The sequence below is a fragment of the Anomaloglossus baeobatrachus genome, unplaced genomic scaffold (assembly GCF_048569485.1).
Source record: "Anomaloglossus baeobatrachus isolate aAnoBae1 unplaced genomic scaffold, aAnoBae1.hap1 Scaffold_535, whole genome shotgun sequence".
In the NCBI taxonomy this organism is placed as follows: domain Eukaryota; kingdom Metazoa; phylum Chordata; class Amphibia; order Anura; family Aromobatidae; genus Anomaloglossus; species Anomaloglossus baeobatrachus.
The window spans coordinates 69,962-92,173 of NW_027444723.1; the positions used below are offsets into that span (position 1 = coordinate 69,962).

At 40.4% G+C, this 22,212-nt stretch overlaps 6 non-coding genes across 6 annotated transcripts; all 6 read right to left on the bottom strand.

Moving 5' to 3' along the window:
* Nucleotides 1–4,046: 4,046 nt before the first annotated feature.
* On the bottom strand, nucleotides 4,047–4,119 carry TRNAV-AAC (transfer RNA valine (anticodon AAC)). Its single transcript has one exon. It is a non-coding gene; the product is annotated as a tRNA-Val (tRNA).
* Nucleotides 4,120–7,501: 3,382 nt separating this feature from the next.
* TRNAI-AAU (transfer RNA isoleucine (anticodon AAU)) lies at nucleotides 7,502–7,574 on the bottom strand. The gene has a single exon. It is a non-coding gene; the product is annotated as a tRNA-Ile (tRNA).
* A 665-nt stretch (nucleotides 7,575–8,239) lies between these two features.
* Nucleotides 8,240–8,312, bottom strand: TRNAV-UAC (transfer RNA valine (anticodon UAC)). Its single transcript has one exon. It is a non-coding gene; the product is annotated as a tRNA-Val (tRNA).
* Nucleotides 8,313–18,953: 10,641 nt separating this feature from the next.
* Nucleotides 18,954–19,026, bottom strand: TRNAV-CAC (transfer RNA valine (anticodon CAC)). Its single transcript has one exon. It is a non-coding gene; the product is annotated as a tRNA-Val (tRNA).
* Nucleotides 19,027–20,194: 1,168 nt separating this feature from the next.
* TRNAV-AAC (transfer RNA valine (anticodon AAC)) lies at nucleotides 20,195–20,267 on the bottom strand. Its single transcript has one exon. It is a non-coding gene; the product is annotated as a tRNA-Val (tRNA).
* A 416-nt stretch (nucleotides 20,268–20,683) lies between these two features.
* On the bottom strand, nucleotides 20,684–20,756 carry TRNAV-CAC (transfer RNA valine (anticodon CAC)). The gene has a single exon. It is a non-coding gene; the product is annotated as a tRNA-Val (tRNA).
* Between the last annotated feature and the right edge of the window lie 1,456 nt (nucleotides 20,757–22,212).

Genomic DNA, 22,212 nt, shown 5'->3' on the forward strand with positions numbered 1-22,212 from the left:
ATAGCAAAGTCCAATAGCCACGTATAGAATGCCACTAGGTACACTGAGTGTTTGCTAGTATAATGGCTTAGTTATCATGAGTTGGAGTGTGCAATGCAGGCAGACGCGCTCTGCAAATGTCTTTGCACTAGTGTGACTATAGCAAAGTCCAATAGCCACGTATAGGATGCCACTAGGTACACTGAGTGTTTGCTAGTATAATGGCTTAGTTATCATGAGTTGGAGTGTGCAATGCAGGTAGAGGTGCTGCAAATGTCTTTGCACTAGTGTGACTATAGCAAAGTCCAATAGCCACGTATAGAATGCCACTAGGTACACTGAGTGTTTGCTAGTATAATGGCTTAGTTATCATGAGTTGGAGTGTGCAATGCAGGTAGAGGTGCTGCAAATGTCTTTGCACTAGTGTGACTATAGCAAAGTCCAATAGCCACGTATAGGATGCCACTAGGTACACTGAGTGTTTGCTAGTATAATAGCTTAGTTATAATGAGTTGGAGTGTGCAATGCAGGCAGACGCGCTCTGCAAATTTCTTTGCACTAGTGTGACTATAGCAAAGTCCAATAGCCACGTATAGAATGCCACTAGGTACACTGAGTGTTTGCTAGTATAATGGCTTAGTTATAATGAGTTGGAGTGTGCAATGCAGGCAGACGCGCTCTGCAAATGTCTTTGCACTAGTGTGACTATAGCAAAGTCCAATAGCCACGTATAGGATGCCACTAGGTACACTGAGTGTTTGCTAGTATAATGGCTTAGTTATAATGAGTTGGAGTGTGCAATGCAGGCAGACGCGCTCTGCAAATGTCTTTGCACTAGTGTGACTATAGCAAAGTCCAATAGCCACGTATAGAATGCCACTAGGTACACTGAGTGTTTGCTAGTATAATGGCTTAGTTATCATGAGTTGGAGTGTGCAATGCAGGTAGAGGTGCTGCAAATGTCTTTGCACTAGTGTGACTATAGCAAAGTCCAATAGCCACGTATAGGATGCCACTAGGTACACTGAGTGTTTGCTAGTATAATGGCTTAAATATCATGAGTTGGAGTGTGCAATGCAGGTAGATGTGCTGCAAATGTCTTTGCACTAGTGTGACTATAGCAAAGTCCAATAGCCACGTATAGAATGCCACTAGATACACTGAGTGTTTTCTAGTATAATGGCTTAGTTATAATGAGTTGGAGTGTGCAATGCAGGCAGACGCGCTCTGCAAATTTCTTTGCACTAGTGTGACTATAGCAAAGTCCAATAGCCACGTATAGGATGCCACTAGGTACACTGAGTGTTTGCTAGTATAATGGCTTAGTTATAATGAGTTGGAGTGTGCAATGCAGGCAGACGCACTCTGCAAATGTCTTTGCACTAGTGGGACTATAGCAAAGTCCAATAGCCACGTATAGGATGCCACTAGGTACACAGAGTGTTTGCTAGTATAATGGCTTAGTTATGAGTTGGAGTGTGCAGAGGACAGGAGGGTACAGTGCCAGGATTTTGGGGCTCTGGATAGAGGAATGGAAGCCTGCCTTTCTATCCCTCCTAATAGGCAAATGCAGCGAGGAAATCCCTGACCTTGGCTACACAGACGCTGGCGCTGTTTTCAGGACCTGTCACCTTAACTCTGACCCTGCCGGTTTGAGCCCTTAAAAGGACTGCTAGAAAGTGCTCTCCCTAAGCTGTCCAGCGCTGTGTATGGAGCGCATACAGCTGTATCAGCGATAGGACTCAGGATGGAGCTGCAAAAGTGATGTCTGACACCAAAGACGCAGAAGAGATAATGGCGTCCTGGAGGAAAATGTCCAGTTTTATAATGCAGGGACATGTGACATGGACATCCTATCACACATGCCGTTGCTTCTCTGGCTAAAAGTCCACTTAGCTGTGTGTGTGTCTGGGATTGGCTGACATGCTGGCCCGCCCCACAAGACGCACGCGCTTAGGGAAGGAAGACAAGAAAAAAAAAAAAAAAATGGCGATCGCCATTATAGAAACAGCAGTGATCTGAAGGCGCTGTTCACGCACACTATACATTGAAATGTCATAATAGTGTGATTCACAGAGTGACTTACACTATTACAGCAGAAACCAAGCTAGGATTTAGCTGTTTTTTTGCTGCTAGAACCGTTCTCGAACGTTTCTAGAACTATCGAGCTTTTGCAAAAAGCTCGAGTTCTAGTTCGATCTAGAACTTGCCCCAAAATAACTCGAGCCTAGAACTGGAGAACCACGAACCACGAACCGCGCTCAACTCTAGTGTTAAGCAGACGTGATGACCACTACTCTATGAAACCTGATGGAAAGTTACTGTGTATTGGCTAGCAGAGAAGAATTGTGACTGACTTTTTATTGCTGAAGGAAAGTATTTTTGGTTAATGAAACATTTACAATTTTTATTACATATTTTACCAGTTTTATTCCTACAAAGGGATTTTGCTTAAAAGGAAGTTTACATTGAATGTGTTACTTTTTTCCACATAGTTTAGTTGTTTGCTTTTGTATTTAAAGGAACTATATATTTTGAAACAAACAGGATTTTTATAATATGGGATTATGTTTTCTGCTAAAATGGTCAATAAAAAAGAAACCCAAAATCGTAGTTCTCTTGGTGATGGAAGCCAAAATATATTATCAGTTGGCAAAAAAAGAAAGAATTTCATATGTTACAGGTTGATAGCAAATTACCTCCCATCATTCGGCAACAAAGCCAAGAGCTTCAAATATTGTAGTTTAATTGAGTATTATTTCACCAACAAGAACAGATTGGTTTTACTGTGGATTGAACGCAGGACCATCTGCGTGTTAAGCAGACGTGATGACTACTACTCTATGAAATCTGATGGAAAGTTACTGTGTATTGGCTAGCAGAGCAGAATTGTGACTGACCGGGCCTTTTTATTGCTGAAGGAAAGTATTTTTTGTTAATGAAACATTTACAATTTTTATTACATATTTTACCAGTTTTATTCCTACAAAGGGATTTTGCTTAAAAGGAAGTTTACATTGAATGTGTTACTTTTTTCCACATAGTTTAGTTGTTTGCTTTTGTATTTAAAGGAACTATATATTTTGAAACAAACAGGATTTTTATAATATGGGATTATGTTTTCTGCTAAAATGGTCAATAAAAAAGAAACCCAAAATCGTAGTTCTCTTGGTGATGGAAGCCAAAATATATTATCAGTTGGCAAAAAAAGAAAGAATTTCATATGTTACAGGTTGATAGCAAATTACCTCCCATCATTCGGCAACAAAGCCAAGAGCTTCAAATATTGTAGTTTAATTGAGTATTATTTCACCAACAAGAACAGATTGGTTTTACTGGGGATTGATCGCAGGACCATCTGCGTGTTAAGCAGACGTGATGACCACTACGCTATGAAATCTGATGGAAAGTTACTGTGTATTGGCTAGCAGAGCAGAATTGTGACTGACGGGGCCTTTTTATTGCTGAAGGAAAGTATTTTTTGTTAATGAAACATTTACAATTTTTATTACATATTTTACCAGTTTTATTCCTACAAAGGGTTTTTGCTTAAAAGGAAGTTTACATTGAATGTGTTACTTTTTTCCACATAGTTTAGTTGTTTGCTTTTGTATTTAAAGGAACTATATATTTTGAAACAAACAGGATTTTTATAATATGGGATTATGTTTTCTGCTAAAATGGTCAATAAAAAAGAAACCCAAAATCGTAGTTCTCTTGGTGATAAAAGCCAGAATATATTATCAGTTGGCAACAAAACAAAGAATTTCATATGTTACAGGTTGATAGCAAATTACTTCAACAGCGAAAACGGCTTGTTTTTACTGGGGATTGAACCCAGGACCTTCTGCGTGTGAAGTAGACGTGATGACGACTACACTATGAAACCTGTGAAATCCTGCAAAGTAATGGCATTTAGAGACGAGTTTTGACCGCCAGGGGAAAAAAAATAATAATTTGTAGTTCTGTTTGTGATGGAAGCCAAAACATCCCGTCATACGGCAACAAAGCCAAGAACTTCATATATTGTAGTTGGATAGCGTATTATTTCAACACTAAGAACAGATTGGTTTCACTGGGGATTGAACCCAGGACCTTCTGCGTGTTAAGCAGACGTGATGACCACTACACTATGAAACCTGACGAAAATTTACTGTGTATTGGCTGGTAGAGCAGAAATGTGACTGACAGGGCCTTTTTATTGCTGAAGGAAAGTATTTTTGGTTAATGAAACATTTACAATTATTATTACATATTTTACCAGTTTTATTCCTACAAAGGGATTTTGCTTAAATTGAAGTTTATATTGAATGTGTTACTTTTTTCTCCATAATTTGGTCTTTTGCTTTTGTATTTATGGGAACTATATATTTTGAAACAAATAGGATTTTTTTAATATGGGATTATGTTTTCTGCTAAAATGGTCAATAAAAAAGAAACCTAAAATCGTTGTTCTCTTTGTGATGGAAGCCAAAATGTATTGTCATTTGGCAACGAAACCAAGAATTTCACATATTACAAGTCGATAGGAAATTACTTCAACACCAAAAACAGATTGGTTTCACTGGGGATTGAATCCAGGACCGTCTGCGTGTGAAGCAGACGTGATGACCACTACACTATGAAACCTTTGAAATTCTGCAAAGTAATGGCAATTAGAGTCGAGTTTTGACCGCCAGGGGAAAAAAAAACAAATTCGTAGCTCTGTTGGTGATCGAAGCTAAAACATCCCGTTATTCGGCAACAAAGCCAAGAACTTTATATACTGCAGGTTGATAGGGGATTATTTCAACACCAAGAACACATGGGTTTCACTGGAGATTGAATTCAGGACCTTCTGCGTGTAAAGTAGACGTGATTTCCACTACACTATGAAACCTTTGAAAGCCTGCAAAGTAATGACAATTAGAGACGAGTTTTGACCGCCAGGGAAAAAAAAAAAAAATTCCTAGCTCTGTTGGGGATGGAAGCCAAAACATCCCTTCATTCGGCAACAAAGCCAAGAACTTCATATAATGTAGTTTAATTGAGTATTATTTCAACACCAAGAACAGATTGGTTTGACTGGGGATTGAACGCAGGACCTTCTGCGTGTTAAGCAGACGTGATGACCACTACTCTATGAAACCTGATGGAAAGTTACTGTGTATTGGCTAGCAGAGCAGACTTGTGACTGACGGGGCCTTTTTATTGCTGAAGGAGGTTATTTTTGGTTAATGAAACATTTACAATTTTTATTACATATTTTACCAGTTTTATTCCTACAAAGGGATTTTGCTTAAAAGGAAGTTTACATTGAATGTGTTACTTTTTTCCACATAGTTTAGTTGTTTGCTTTTGTATTTAAAGGAACTATATATTTTGAAACAAACAGGATTTTTATAATATGGGATTATGTTTTCTGCTAAAATGGTCAATAAAAAAGAAACCCAAAATCGTAGTTCTCTTGGTGAGGGAAGCCAAAATATATTATCAGTTGGCAACAAAACCAAGAATTTCATATATTACAGGTTGATAGCAAATTACTTCAACAGCAAAAATGGCTTGTTTTTACTGGGGATTGAACCCAGGACCTTCTGCGTGTGAAGGAGACGTGATGACCACTCCACTATGAAACCTGTGAAATCCTGCAAAGTAATGGCATTTAGAGACGAGTTTTGACCGCCAGGGGAAAAAAAAAAAATAATTTGTATTTCTGTTTGTGATGGAAGCCAAAACATACCGTCATTCGGCAACAATGAAGAGAACTTCATATATTGTAGTTGGATAGCATATTATTTCAACACTAAGAACAGATTGGTTTCACTGGGGATTGAACCCACGACCTTCTGCGTGTTAAGCAGACGTGATGACCACTACACTATAAAACCTGACAAAAAGCTACTGTGTATTCGCTAGCAGAGCAGAATTGTGACTGACGGGGCCTTTTTATTGCTGAAGGAAAGTATTTTTTGTTAATGAAACATTTACAATTATTATTACATATTTTACCAGTTTTATTCCTACAAAAGGATTTTGCTTAAATTGAAGTTTATATTGAATGTGTTACTTTTTTCTCCATAGTTTGGTCTTTTGCTTTTGTATTTATGGGAACTATATATTTTGAAACAAATAGGATTTTTATAATATGGGATTATGTTTTCTGCTAAAATGGTCAATAAAAAAGAAACCCAAAATCGTAGTTCTCTTTGTGATGGAAGCCAAAATGTATTGTCATTTGGCAACGAAACCAAGAATTTCACATATTACAGGTCGATAGGAAATTACTTCAACACCAAAAACGGATTGGTTTCACTGGGGATTGAACCCAGGACCTTCTGCGTGTGAAGCAGACGTGATGATCACTACACTATGAAACCTTTGAAATCCTGCAAAGTAATGGCAATTAGAGTCGAGTTTTGACCGCCAGGTGAAAAAAAACAAATTCGTAGCTCTGTTGGTGATGGAAGCTAAAACATCCCGTTATTCGGCAACAAAGCTAAGAACTTTATATACTGCAGGTTGATAGGGGATTATTTCAACACCAAGAACACATGGGTATCACTGGGGATTGAACCCAGGACCTGCTGCGTGTAAAGCAGACGTGATTTCCCCTACACTATGAAACCTTTGAAAGCCTGCAAAGTAATGGCAATTAGAGACGAGTTTTGACCGCCAGGGAAAAAAAACAAATTCGTAGCTCTGTTGGGGATGGAAGCCAAAACATCCCATCATTCGGCAACAAAGCCAAGAACTTCATATAATGTAGTTTAATTGAGTATTATTTCAACACCAAGAACAGATTGGTTTTACTGGGGATTGAACGCAGGACCTTCTGCGTGTTAAGCAGACGTGATGACCACTACTCGATGAAACCTGATGGAAAGTTACTGTGTATTGGCTAGCAGAGCAGAATTGTGACTGACGGGGCCTTTTTATTGCTGAAGGAAAGTATTTTTGGTTAATGAAACATTTACAATTTTTATTACATATTTTACCAGTTTTATTCCTACAAAGGGATTTTGCTTAAAAGGAAGTTTACATTGAATGTGTTACTTTTTTCCACATAGTTTAGTTGTTTGCTTTTGTATTTAAAGGAACTATATATTTGGAAACAAACAGGATTTTTATAATATGGGATTATGTTTTCTGCTAAAATGGTCAATAAAAAAGAAACCCAAAATCGTAGTTCTCTTGGTGATGGAAGCCAAAATATATTATCAGTTGGCAACAAAACAAAGAATTTCATATGTTACAGGTTGATAGCAAATTACTTGATCAACGAAAACGGCTTGTTTTTACTGGGGATTGAACCCAGGACCTTCTGCGTGTGAAGTAGACGTGATGACGACTCCACTATGAAACCTGTGAAATCCTGCAAAGTAATGGCATTTAGAGACGAGTTTTGACCGCCAGGGGAAAAAAAAAATAATTTGTAGTTCTGTTTGTGATGGAAGCCAACACATTCCGTCATTCGGCAAAAAAGCCGAGAACTTCATATATAGTAGTTAGATAGCGTATTATTTCAACACGAAGAACAGATTGGTTTCACTGGGGATTGAACCCAGGACCTTCTGCGTATTAAGCAGACGTGATGACCACTACACTATGAAACCTACCGAAAAGTTACTGTGTATTGGCTAGCAGAGCAGAATTGTGACTGACGGGGCCTTTTTATTGCTGAAGGAAAGTATTTTTGGTTAATGAAACATTTACAATTATTATTACATATTTTACCAGTTTTATTCCTACAAAGGGATTTTGCTTAAATTGAAGTTTATATTGAATGTGTTACTTTTTTCTCCATAGTTTGGTCTTTTGCTTTTGTATTTATGGGAACTATATATTTTGAAACAAATAGGATTTTTATAATATGGGATTATGTTTTCTGCTAAAATGGTCAATAAAAAAGAAACCCAAAATCGTAGTTCTCTTTGTGATGGAAGCCAAAATGTATTGTCATTTGGCAATGAAACCAAGAATTTCAGATATTACAAGTCGATAGGAAATTACTTCAACACCAAAAACAGATTGGTTTCACTGGGGATTGAACCCAGGACCTTCTGCGTGTGAAGCAGACGTGATGATCACTACACTATGAAACCTTTGAAATCCTGCAAATTAATGGCAATTAGAGTCGAGTTTTGACCGCCAGGTGAAAAAAAACAAATTCGTAGCTCTGTTGGTGATGGAAGCTAAAACATCCCGTTATTCGGCAACAAAGTCAAGAACTTTATATACTGCAGGTTGATAAGGGATTATTTCAACACCAAGAACACATGGGTTTCACTGGGGATTGAACCCAGGACCTTCTGCGTGTAAAGCAGACGTGATTTCCACTACACTATGAAACCTTTGAAAGCCTGCAAAGTAATGGCAATTAGAGACGAGTTTTGACCGCCAGGGAAAAAAAAAACCAAATTCGTAGCTCTGTTGGGGATGGAAGCCAAAACATCCCATCATTCGGCAACAAAGCCAAGAACTTCATATATTGTAGTTTAATTGAGTATTATTTCAACACCAAGAACAGATTGGTTTTACTGGGGATTGAACGCAGGACCTTCTGCGTGTTAAGCAGACGTGATGACCACTACTCCATAAAACCTGATGGATAATTACTGTGTATTGGCTAGCAGAGCAGAATTGTGACTGACGGGGGCTTTTTATTGCTGAAGGAAAGTATTTTTGGTTAATGAAACATTTACAATTTGTATTACATATTTTACCAGTTTTATTCCTACAAAGGGATTTTGCTTAAAAGGAAGTTTACATTGAATGTGTTACTTTTTTCCACATAGTTTAGTTGTTTGCTTTTGTATTTAAAGGAACTATATATTTTGAAACAAACAGGATTTTTATAATATGGGATTATGTTTTCTGCTAAAATGGTCAATAAAAAAGAAACCCAAAATCGTAGTTCTCTTGGTGATGGAAGCCAAAATATATTATCAGTTGGCAACAAAACAAAGAATTTCATATGTTACAGGTTGATAGCAAATTACTTCAACAGCAAAAACGGCTTGTTTTTACTGGGGATTGAACCCAGGACCTTCTGCGTGTGAAGTAGACGTGATGACGACTCCACTATGAAACCTGTGAAATCCTGCAAAGTAATTGCATTTAAAGACGAGTTTTGACCGCCAGGGGAAAAAAAAAAAATAATTTGTAGTTCTGTTTGTGATGGAAGCCAAAACATCCCATCATTCGGCAACAAAGCCGAAAACTTCATATATTGTAGTTGGATAGCGTATTATTTCAACACTAAGAACAGATTGGTTTCACTGGGGATTAAACCCAGGACCTTCTGCGTGTTAAGCAGACGTGATGACCTCTACATTATGAAACCTGATGAAAAGTTACTGTGTATTGGCTAGCAGAGCAGAATTGTGACTGACGGGGCCTTTTTATTGCTGAAGGCAAGTATTGTTGGTTAATGAAACATTTACAATTATTGTTACATATTTTACCAGTTTTATTACTACAAAGGGATTTTGCTTAAATTGAAGTTTATATTGAATGTGTTACTTTTTTCGCCATAGTTTGGTCTTTTCCTTTTGTATTTATGGGAACTATACATTTTGAAACAAATAGGATTTTTATAATATGGGATTATGTTTTCTGCTAAAATGGTCAATAAAAAAGAAACCCAAAATCGTAGTTCTCTTGGTGATTGAAGCCAAAATATATTATCAGTTGGCAACAAAACAAAGAATTTCATATGTTACAGGTTGATAGCAAATTACTTCTACGGCGAAAACGGCTTGTTTTTACAGAGGAGTGAACCCAGGACCTTCTGCGTGTGAAGTAGACGTGATGACGACTCCACTATGAAACCTGTGAAATCCTGCAAAGTAATGGCATTTAGAGACGAGTTTTGACCGCCAGGGAAAAAAAAAAAAATAATTTGTAGTTCTGTTTGTGATGGAAGCCAAAACATCCCGTCATTCGGCAACAAAGCCAAGAACATCATATATTGGAGTTGGATAGCGTATTATTTCAACACTAAGAACAGATTGGTTTCACTGGGGATTGACCCCAGGACTAGAGATGAGCAAACCAGTCGCGGTTCGGCTCGAGTCGGTTCGCCGAACGGGTGTCCCGTTCGAGTTCGGTTCGTCGAACGTTCAACGAACCGAACTCGAACCAATAGGCTATAATGGGAGGCAATCACAAACACATAAAAATGCATTATAAATGTACACAAACAGTTAATAAACATTGCCATAACACTTACCGGTCCCCGCGATCCCTCCTGTACTCTGTCTCCTGCCGCTATTCCATCCAATGATCGCTGAATCCTCCCCGTGACCAGCACTGCCAGCTGAGATGCAGGACCTATCATGACGTCAAAATAGCCATGTGACCAGTCACATGGCTATTATCTCATTGGCTACAGACTGGTCACATGACTATGACGCGTCATGTAGGACCTGCGAGTGCATCTCTCCGGTACACGGTGCACATATGTGTATCGCCGTGTACCGGCGACATGCTCTAGCACACGGTCGACTCCCCGTTCCGTTAGGGACCGGCTGACACAGCCGGTCATTAACGGAGATCACCGTTGCCATAGCAACGCAGTTAGCAGTGACGTCACCGCTAACCGCGGCTCCGAGAGCACCGTTGCTATGGTAACGCGTCTGTCAGCGTTACCGCTGTTACCGCTGACAGCCAGCACTGATCACTCACGGAGTGAAGGCTGCACGCTGCTTCCCGATTGTAGTGAGGATTGTAGTGAGGATGAGGTTCCTCAGCCCCAAGTGATGAGCTGGGTAATCTCATCCTCACTACAATCGTCACTACTACTACACTAGTGAGGATTGTAGTGAGGATGAGGTTCCTCAGCCCCAAGTGATGAGCTGGGTAAACTCATCCTCACTACAATCGTCACTACTACTACACTAGTGATGATTGTAGTGAGGATGAGGTTCCTCAGCCCCAAGTGATGAGCTGGGTAAACTCATCCTCACTACAATCGTCACTACTACTACACTAGTGATGATTGTAGTGAGGATGAGGTTCCTCAGCCCCAAGTGATGAGCTGGGTAAACTCTTCCTCACTACAATCGTCACTACTACTACACTAGTGATGATTGTAGTGAGGATGAGGTTCCTCAGCCCCAAGTGATGAGCTGGGTAAACTTATCCTCACTACAATCGTCACTACTACTACACTAGTGAGGATTGTAGTGAGGATGAGGTTCCTCAGCCCCAAGTGATGAGCTGGGTAAACTCATCCTCACTACAATCATCACTACTACTACACTAGTGAGGATTGTAGTAAGGATGAGGTTCCTCAGCCCCAAGTGATGAGCTGGTGAACCTCATTCTCACTACAATCGTCACTACTACTACACTAGAAAGAAAGAAGACAGAAGAGCAGGATCGTGGAGGGCTGACAGGGGGTAATAAAGATGGAGTCTCTAATGTGTCTGTGTATTTATTTCTATTAAAGTATTTTTTTCTCTGTGTGGTGTTTTTTTTTAACCCTTTATTGGAGATTCTTAATGGCCGGGTCAAACGTGCCTGACATTAAGAATCTCTGGCTTAATACTGGCTAGTAAATCAAAGCCAGTATTATCTCGTGATTACCCAACAAGCCACCCGGCTTCAGGGCTGTTGGAAGAGTTGGATACAGCGCCAGATGATGGCGCTTCTATGAGAGCGCCATTTTCTGGGACGGCTGCGGACTGAAATTCGCAGCAGAGGCGCCCAGAAACCTCGGGCTAACCTGTGCTGCGGATTCCAATCCCCAGCTGCCTAGTTGTACCCGGCTGGACACAAAAAATGGGACGAAGCCCACGTCATTTGTTTTTTAATTATTTCATGAAATAAGTGAAATAATTAAAAAAAACGGGCTTCCCTATATTTTTGGTTCCCAGCCGGGTACAAATAGGCAACTGGGGGTTGGAGGCAGCCCGTGGCTGCCTGCTGTACCTGGCTAGCATACAAAAATATGGCGAAGCCCACGTCATTTTTTTGGTGGGCAAAAAAATTCTGCATACAGTCCTGGATGGAGTATGCTGAGCCTTGTAGTTCTGCAGCTGCTGTCTGCTCTTCTCCATACAGACACACAGCAGCTGCAGAACTACAAGGCTCAGCATACTCCATCCAGGACTGTATGAAGAAGTTTTTTGCCCCCTGAAAAAATTATGTGGGCTTCGCCATATTTTTGTATTTTAGCCAGGTACAGCAGGCAGGTACGGCTGCCCCCAACCCCCAGTTGCCTATTTGTACCCGGCTGGGAACCAAAAATAAAGGGAAGCCCTTTTTTTATTATTTCATGAATTTCATGAAATAATTAGAAAACAAATGACGTAGGCTTCGCCCCATTTTTACGTCCAGCCAGGTACAACTAGGCAGCTGGGGATTGGAATCCGCAGCACAGGTTGGCCTGAGCTTTCTGGGCCCCACTGCTGCGAATTGCAGTCTGCAGCCGCCTCAGAAAATGGCATTTTCAAAGAAGCGCCATCTTCTGGCGCTGTATCCAACTCTTCCAGCACCTGCCTGCTATACCTGGCTAGCATACAAAAATATGGCGAAGCTCACGTCCTTTTTTTGTAGTTTTTTGGCAAAAAAAATAAAAAATGCTTCCCTGGATTTTCCATTGCCAGTGAAGGTAACACCAAGCAGTGGGGGTTAGCAGCCAGTAGCTGCTTGGATTACCCTTACCTAGCAATACAAAAAATGCAGCGGGAGCCCATATATATTTTTTTTTAATTATTTATTTAAATAACTAAAAACAAAATGGGCTTCCCTGTATTTTGATTGCTGGACATCACAGTGCTGTAAAAATAAATCTTTAAAAAAATGACGTAGCGCTCCGTGGTATTTTTGATTCTCAGTGCAGATAAAGCAGACAGCTATGGGTTGCCACCCCAGTCTGCCTGCCGTTACCTTGGTTGGCAATCAAAATACAGGGAATCCCATTAATTTTTTCTATTTAAAAAATAGTTAAAAAAAAAATGACGTTGGGTCCCCCCATTTTTGATAGCCAGCTAAGGTAAAGCAGACGGCTGTAGCCTGAAAACCACAGCTGGCAGCTTTACCGTGGTTGGGGATCCAATGTGGAGGTCCCCTCAGGCTCTTTTTTATAATTATTTTATAAATATTAATAATTACACAATAAAAGTAGGGTCCCCCCCAAATTGGATCACCAGCCAAGGTAAAGCAGACAGCTGTGGTCTGGTATTCTCAGGGTGGGATGGTACATAGTTATTGGGCCTTCACAGCCTAAAAATAGCAGGCCGCAGGCACCCTAGATGCGCCAATCCTGGCGCTTCACCCCAGCTCATCCCGTGCCCTGGTGCAGTGGCAAACGGGGTAATAAATTGGGTTGATACTAGCTGTAAAGTCACCTGAGATCAAGCCCAGCAGTTTGTGATGTTATGGCGTCTATTAGATACCCAACATCATAAACTGTCAGTACTAACAAAAAAAAAATCGACAAAAGAAATTTATTTGAAAAAACAGTCCCCAAAACATTTCCTCTTTCACCAATTTATTGTAAGAAAAAAAATAAAGGGGTCCCACGACGACTCTGGACCGTCTAGAATATGGGGGGGAGACACTCAGGGAACGTATCCCCCATTTTCTAGGAGTGGGACCCTTCATGTGAGGAGTGTGGGTGCAATGAATCTGCACTCACTCTCCCCGGGTCCACAGCAGCAGAGTCCATGTCGTAATGGTTGCTACCAAAGATGCAATGCCCTGCTCATGAGGTAAGGGCATGCCTAATCAGGAGAACTACTGTAGAGGAAGCTCTGCTCACTGGTATATAGGTGCTCAGAGGTAATAATAGATAAAATTAGTGAGTAGCCTCAGCACTCTAAATCTCCCAGACTAAGTCAATAAGTCACAACGGATAGTAATGCAAAATCACTCTTTATTGGTCCGTATTAAGAAAAAAAAAAATTTCATAAGCATATATGTTTTTGTCCAAAACAAGTTACAAATGACGTTTCGGCCTGAGCCTTCGTCAGATTGGACTTATCTGCATGTAATCATGAAAAATGACAATAATCAGTATCACATAAGAGTGAGAGAACAATAACATAAACTCGAACAATGTAGAGGTACAATTGGGATGCAGCAAAAAAATTGCAACACAGCAAGAAATGAAACACATGATACAAATGTCATAATACAGTACAAGGACAATATAGTAATGACAAATATGGGGTCAGAGTAGGCTTAGACAGCTCTGGTACGAAAAAGATGTCAATCATAAAGTAACATGTGCAGTAGGTGTAGAGCTACAGTATGCATGGCAGAGCTAATGGGTAGACCGACCATAGAAAAAGAACGGAGAAAAAGTGGAGAAAAAGTGGAGAAAAAATGGATAAAAAGTGGAGAAAAAGTGAAGAAAAAGTGGATAAAAAGTGGATAAAAAGTGGATAAAAAGTGGAGAAAAAAATGGATAAAAAGTGGAGAAAAAGTGGAGCACCCTTTGGTGCCTTTCATGTGGCACTAAGCGGTGCTTAGCTTTGTATTTAGCCAAAAAAATGAAAACAAAATGACGTAGGGTTCCCCCTAGTTTTGTAGCCAGCTAGGGTAAAGCAGACGGCTGCAGCCTGCAGGCCACAGCTGGCAACCTCACCTTGGCTGGTAATCCAAAACTGAGGGCACCCCACGCTGATATTTTAAATTAAATAAATAATTTAAAAAAAAAACACGTAGGGGTCCCCCAAAATTGGATCACCAGCCAAGGTAAAGCAGACAGCTGAGGCCTGATATTCTCAGACTAGGGAGGTCCATGGTTATTGGACTCTCCCCAGCCTAAAAATAGCAGGCCGCAGCCGCCCCAGAAGTGGCGCATCCATTAGATGCGCCAATCCTGGTGCTTCGCCCCAGCTCATCCCGCGCCCTGGTGCGGTGGCAAACGGGGTAATATATGGGGTTAATACCAGATGTGTAATGTCACCTGGCATTAAGCCCTGGGGTTGGTGAGGTCAGGCGTCTATCAGATACCCGACATCACCAACCCAGTCAGTAATAAAAAAAAATAGACGACAAACACATTTTTATTTGAAAAAACACTCCCCAAAACATTAACTCTTTAACCAATTTATTAGAATGAAAAACAAATCCAGGTCTGGTGTAATCCAAGGGGTTGCCATGACGATCCACACTGTCCCAGTCAATGAAGAGCAGGATGTTCCCCATTGGCTGGGAGAGCAGTGCAGTGACCTGAGCTAACATCAATGGGTCAGCCCAGGTCACTGCAGGGGATGACAAGTGCTGCTGTCAGCGAGGTACATTACCTGCGCTGATCTCCAGCACACTGACAGCCCCTGTCACTGAGTTCAATGACCGCCGCCTTCACAGCCAAGAATCGCGAGAGGCCCGTGACGTCACCGCTAGTCAGTCTCCGGTCGGAAGCGAGAGAAGGTGCTGTGACAAGCGGCGGCCATGAAGGACAGTGACAGCGCTGAGGTCGGGATGGCGGGACTTCATCACCGCAGGCAGGGCCGGCTCCAGGTTTTTGTGGGCCCCGGGCGGAAGAGTCCCAGTGGGCCCCATAAACACGCAGACACACACACATACACAGATACATACACGTACATATACATATTTAAAGGCAAACTCACAAAAATACATATAAACAGACAAATCTATACAGTCATATACACTGACATACATAGATACACATCATACATGCATACATACAGAGACACACACTGCTATGCTGCATACATACATACATACTGACACACACATACTGCTCTGCATGCATACATACATATAGACAGACACACACACACTGCTCTGCTACATACATACATATAGACAGACACACACATACTGCTCTGCTGCATACATACATACAGACACACACACACACACTGCTCTGCTGCATACATACATACAGACAGACACGCATACTGCTCTGCTGCATACATACATGCATACATACATACAAACAGACACGCATACTGCTCTTCTGCATTCATACATACATACATACAGACAGACACGCATACTGCTCTGCATGCATACATACAGACACGCATACTGCTCTGCTGCATACATACATGCATACATACAGACAGACACGCATATTGCTCTGCTGCATATATATATACATACATACAGACACGCATACTACTCTGCTGCATATATACATACATACATAGACACACATACTGCTCTGCTGCATATATACATACATACATACAGACACGCATACTACTCTGCTACATATATACATACATACATAGACACGCATACTGCTCTGCTGCATATATACATACATACATAAAGACACGTATACTGCTCTGCTGCATACATACATGCATACATACAGACACGCATACTGCTCTGCTGCATACATACATGCATACATACAGACACGCATACTGCTCTGCTGCATACATACATGCATACATACAGACACGCATACTGCTCTGCTGCATACATACATGCATACATACAGACAGACACGCATATTGCTCTGCTGCATATATATATACATACATACAGACACGCATACTACTCTGCTACATATATACATACATACAGACACGCATACTGCTCTGCTGCATATATACATACATACAGACATACAGACATGCATACTGCTCTGCTGAATATATACATACATACAGACACGCATACTGCTCTGCTGCATACATACATACATACAGACACATATACTGCTCTGCTGCATACATACATACATACAGACACGCATACTGCTCTGCTGCATATATACATACATACACGCATACTGCTCTGCTGCATATATACATACATACATACAGACACGCATACTGCTCTGCTGCATATATACATACATACATATAGACACGCATACTGCTCTGCTGCATATATACATACATACATACAGACACGTATACTGCTCTGCTGCATACATACATGCATACATACAGACACGCATATTGCTCTGCTGCATATATATATGCATACAGACACGCATACTACTCTGCTACATATATACATACATACAGACACGTATACTGCTCTGCTGCATACATACATGCATACATACAGACAGACACGCATATTGCTCTGCTGCATATATATATACATACATACAGACATGCATACTACTCTGCTACATATATACATACATACATACAGACACGCATACTGCTCTGCTGCATATATACATACATACAGACACGCATACTGCTCTGCTGCATATATACATACATACATACAGACACGCATACTGCTCTGCTGCATACATACATGCATACATACAGACAGACACGCATATTGCTTTGCTGCTTATATATATACATACAGACACGCATACTACTCTGCTACATATATACATACATACAGACACGTATACTGCTCTGCTGCATACATACATACATGCATACATACAGACAGACACGCATATTGCTCTGCTGCATATATATATACATACATACAGACACGCATACTACTCTGCTACATATATATATACATACATACAGACACGCATACTGCTCTGCTGCATATATACATACATACAGACACGCATACTGCTCTGCTGCATATATACATACATACATACAGACACATATACTGCTCTGCTGCATATATATATACATACATACAGACACGTATACTGCTCTGCTGCATATATACATGCATACATACAGTCACGCATACTGCTCTGCTGCATATATACATACATACAGACACGCATACTGCTCTGCTGCATATATACATACATACATACAGACACGCATACTGCTCTGCTGCATATATACATACATATAGACACGCATACTGCTCTGCTGCATTCATACATACAAACACACACCTTGCTCTGCGGGGCCCACACACACGGCTCCGGGGGCCACACACATGGCTCTGCGGGGCCCACACACGCACAGGGGGACAGGGAGGGGCGGGGAGGGAGTGATGTCCCACATACTGATCAGGTCACGGTGCAGATGGGGCCCACACAGCGCAGGAGGGAAGCGATGTGCTGGGAGTCGCTGGCTGGCACTGTGACTCCTTCATCTGTGCGACCGAGCAGGACGCCGGGCGGTAGCTCCGCCCACAGATGATGCTCAATGCAGGAGAACACAGTGAACGCTGTGGTCTGCGGGCCTTAAAGGGCCGGCAGCCACAGTTTCCAGTGCCAAGGACTGCTGCCCCCGGGCCGACCGCAGGTAAGCCGAGAGGGACCGTGTGTGTGTGTGTGTGTGTGTGTGTGTATACGTGTGTACGTGTGTACATGCCACGGGCAGGAGGGGGCGGAGCGAGCTGAGCGGGGAAGTGTGGGCTTCCTGCATGTAACTAGGATAAACATCGGGTTACTAACCAAAGCGCTTTGGTTGGATACCCGATGTTTATCTTGGTTACCAGCTTGTGGCAGGCTGCCAGCGATGGCTCCTGCACACTATAGCTGTAAATAGCCCTGCTTTTTGCTGCTAGAACCGTTCTCGAACGTATTTAGAACTATCGAGCTTTTGCAAAAAGCTCGAGTTTTAGTTCGATCTCGAACAGCCCCCAAAATCACTCGAGCCTATAACTGGAGAACCTCGAACCGCGCTCAACTCTACCCAGGACCTTCTGCATGTTAAGCAGAAATGATGACCACTACACTATGAAACCTGACGAAAAGTTACTGTGTATTGGCTAGCAGAGCAGAATTGTGACTGACGGGGCCTTTTTATTGCTGAAGGAAAGTATTTTTGGTTAATGAAACATTTACAATTATTATTACATATTTTACCAGTTTTATTCCTACAAAGGGATTTTGCTTAAATTGAAGTTTATATTGAATGTGTTACTTTTTTCTCCATAGTTTGGTCTTTTGCTTTTGTATTTATGGGAACTATATATTTTGAAACAAATAGGATTTTTATAATATGGGATTATGTTTTCTGCTAAAACGGTCAATAAAAAAGAAACCCAAAATCGTAGTTCTATTTGTGATGGAAGCCAAAATGTATTGTCATTTGGCAACGAAACCAAGAATTTCACATATTACAAGTCGATAGGAAATTACTTCAACACCAAAAACAGATTGGTTTCACTGGGGATTGAACCCAGGTCCTTCTGCGTGTGAAGCAGACGTGATGACCACTACACTATGAAACCTTTGAAATCCTGCAAAGTAATGGCAATTAGAGTCAAGTTTTGACCGCCAGGGGAAAAAAACAAATTCGTAGCTCTGTTGGTGATGGAAGCTAAAACATCCAGTTATTCGGCAACAAAGCCAAGAACTTCATATATTGTAGTTTAATTGAGTATTATTTCAACACCAAGAACAGAGTGGTTTTACTGGGGATTGAACGCAAGACCTTCTGCGTGTTAAGTAGACGTGATGACCACTACTCTATGAAACCTGATGGAAAGTTACTGTGTATTGGCTAGCAGAGCAGAATTGTGACTGACGGGGCCTTGTTATTGCTGAAGGAAAGTATTTTTGGTTAATGAAACATTTACAATTTTTATTACATATTTTACCAGTTTTATTCCTACAAAGGGATTTTGCTTAAATGGAAGTTTACATTGAATGTGTTACTTTTTCTACATAGTTTAGTCATTTGCTTTTGTATTTAAAGGAACTATATATTTTGAAACAAACAGGATTTTTATAATATGGGATTATGTTATTTGCTAAAATGGTCAATAAAAAAGAAACCCAAAATCGTAGTTCTTTTGGTGATGGAAGCCAAAATATATTATCAGTTGGCAACAAAACTAAGAATTTCATATATTACAGGTGAATAGCATATTAATTCAACAGCGTAAACGGCTTGTTTTTACTGGGGATTGAACCCAGGACCTTCTGCGTGTGAAGCAGACGTGATGAAAACTACACTATGAAACCTTTGAAATCTTGCAAAGTAATGGCAATTAGAGACGAGTTTTGACCGCCAGGGAAAAAAAAACCAAATTCGTAGCTCTGTTGGTGATGGAAGCTAAAACATCCCGTTATTCGGCAACAAAGACAAGAACTTTATATACTGCAGGTTGATAGGGGATTATTTCAACACAAGAACAAAAGGGTTTCACTGGAGATTGAACCCAGGACCTTCTGCGTGTAAAGCAGACATGATTTCCACTACACTATGAAACTGAAACCTTTGAAAGCCTGCGAAGTAATGGCAATTAGAGACGAGTTTTGACCGCCAGGGAAAAAAAAAGCAAATTCGTAGCTCTGTTGGTGATGGAAGCCAAAACATACCGTCATTCAGCAACAAAGCCGAGAACTTCATATATTGTAGTTGGATAGCGTATTATTTCAACACTAAGAACAGATTGGTTTCACTGGGGATTGAACCCAGGACCTTCTGCATGTTAAGCAGACGTGATGACCACTACACTATGAAACCTGACGAAAAGTTACTGTGTATTGGCTAGCAGAGCAGAATTGTGACTGACGGGGCCATTTTATTGCTGAAGGAAAGTATTTTTGGTTAATGAAACATTTACAATTATTATTACATATTTTACCAGTTTTATTCCTACAAAGGGATTTTGCTTAAATTGAAGTTTATATTGAATGTGTTACTTTTTTCTCCATAGTTTGGTCTTTTGCTTTTGTATTTATGAGAACTATATATTTTGAAACAAATAGGATTTTTATAATATGGGATTATGTCTTCTGCTAAAATGGTCAATAAAAAAGAAACCCAAAATCGTAGTTCTCTTTGTGATGGAAGCCAAAATGTATTGTCATTTGGCAACGAAACCAAGAATTTCACATATTAAAAGCCGATAGGAAATTACTTCAACACCAAAAACAGATTGGTTTCACTGGGGATTGAACCCAGGACCTTCTGCGTGTGAAGCAGACGTGATGACCACTACACTATGAAACCTTTGAAAATCTGCAAAGTAATGGCAATTAGAGACGAGTTTTGACCGCCAGGGGAAAAAAAACATATATATAACAGGTTGATAGCAAAATACTTCAACAGCAAAAACAGCTTGTTTTTACTGGGGATTGAACCCAGTACCTTCTCTGTGTGAAGTAGACGTGATGACCACTCCACTCTGAAAGCTGTGAAATCCTGCAAAGTAATGGCATTTAGAGACGAGTTTTGACCACCAGGGGAAAAAAAAAATAATTTGTAGTTATGTTTGTGATGGAAGCCAAAACATCCCATCATTCGGCAACAAAGCCGAGAACTTCATATATTGTAGTTGGATAGCGTATTATTTCAACACTAAGAACAGATTGGTTTCACTGGGGATTGAACCCAGGACCTTCTGCGTGTTAAGCAGGCGTGATGACTACTACACTGTGAAACCTGATGAAAAGTTACTGTGTATTGGCTAGCAGAGCAGAATTGTGACTGACGGGGCCTTTTTATTGCTGAAGGAAAGTATTTTTGGTTAATGAAACATTTACAATTTGTATTACATATTTTACCAGTTTTATTCCTACAAAGGGATTTTGCTTAAATTGAAGTTTATATTGAATGTGTTACTTTTTTCTCCATAGTTTGGTCTTTTGCTTTTGTATTTATGGGAACTATATTTTTTGAAACAAACAGGATTTTTATAATATGGGATTATGTTTTCTGCTAAAATGGTCAATAACAAAGAAACCCAAAATCGTAGTTCTTTTGGTGATGGAAGCCAAAATATATTATCAGTGGCAACAAAACCAAGAATTTCATATATTACAGGTGTATAGCATATTAATTCAACAGCGAAATCGGCTTGTTTTTACTGGGGATTGAACCCAGGACCTTCTGCGTGTGAAGCAGACGTGATGACCACTACACTATGAAACCTTTGAAATCCTGCAAAGTAATGGCAATTAGAGATGAGTTTTGACCGCCAGGGAAAACAAAACAAATTCGTAGCTCTGTTGTTGATTAAAGCTAAAACATCCTGTTATTCGGCAACAAAGCCAAGAACTTTATAGATTGCAGGTTGATGGGATATTATTTCAACACCAAGAACACATGGGTTTCACTGAGGATTGAACCTAGGCCTTCTGCGCGTAAAGCAGACGTGATTTCCACTACACTATGAAACATTTGAAAGCCTGCAAAGTAATGGCAATTAGAGACGAGTTTTGACCGCCAGGGAAAAAAAAAAAGAAATTCGTAGCTCTGTTGGTGATGGAAGCCAAAACATCCCATCATTCGGCAACAAAGCCAAGAACTTCATATATCGTAGTTTAATTGGGTATTATTTCAACACCAAGAACAGATTGGTTTTACTGGGGATTGAACGCAGGACCTTCTGCGTGTTAAACAGACGTGATGACCACTACTCTATGAAACCTGATGGAAAGTTACTGTGTATTGGCTAGCAGAGCAG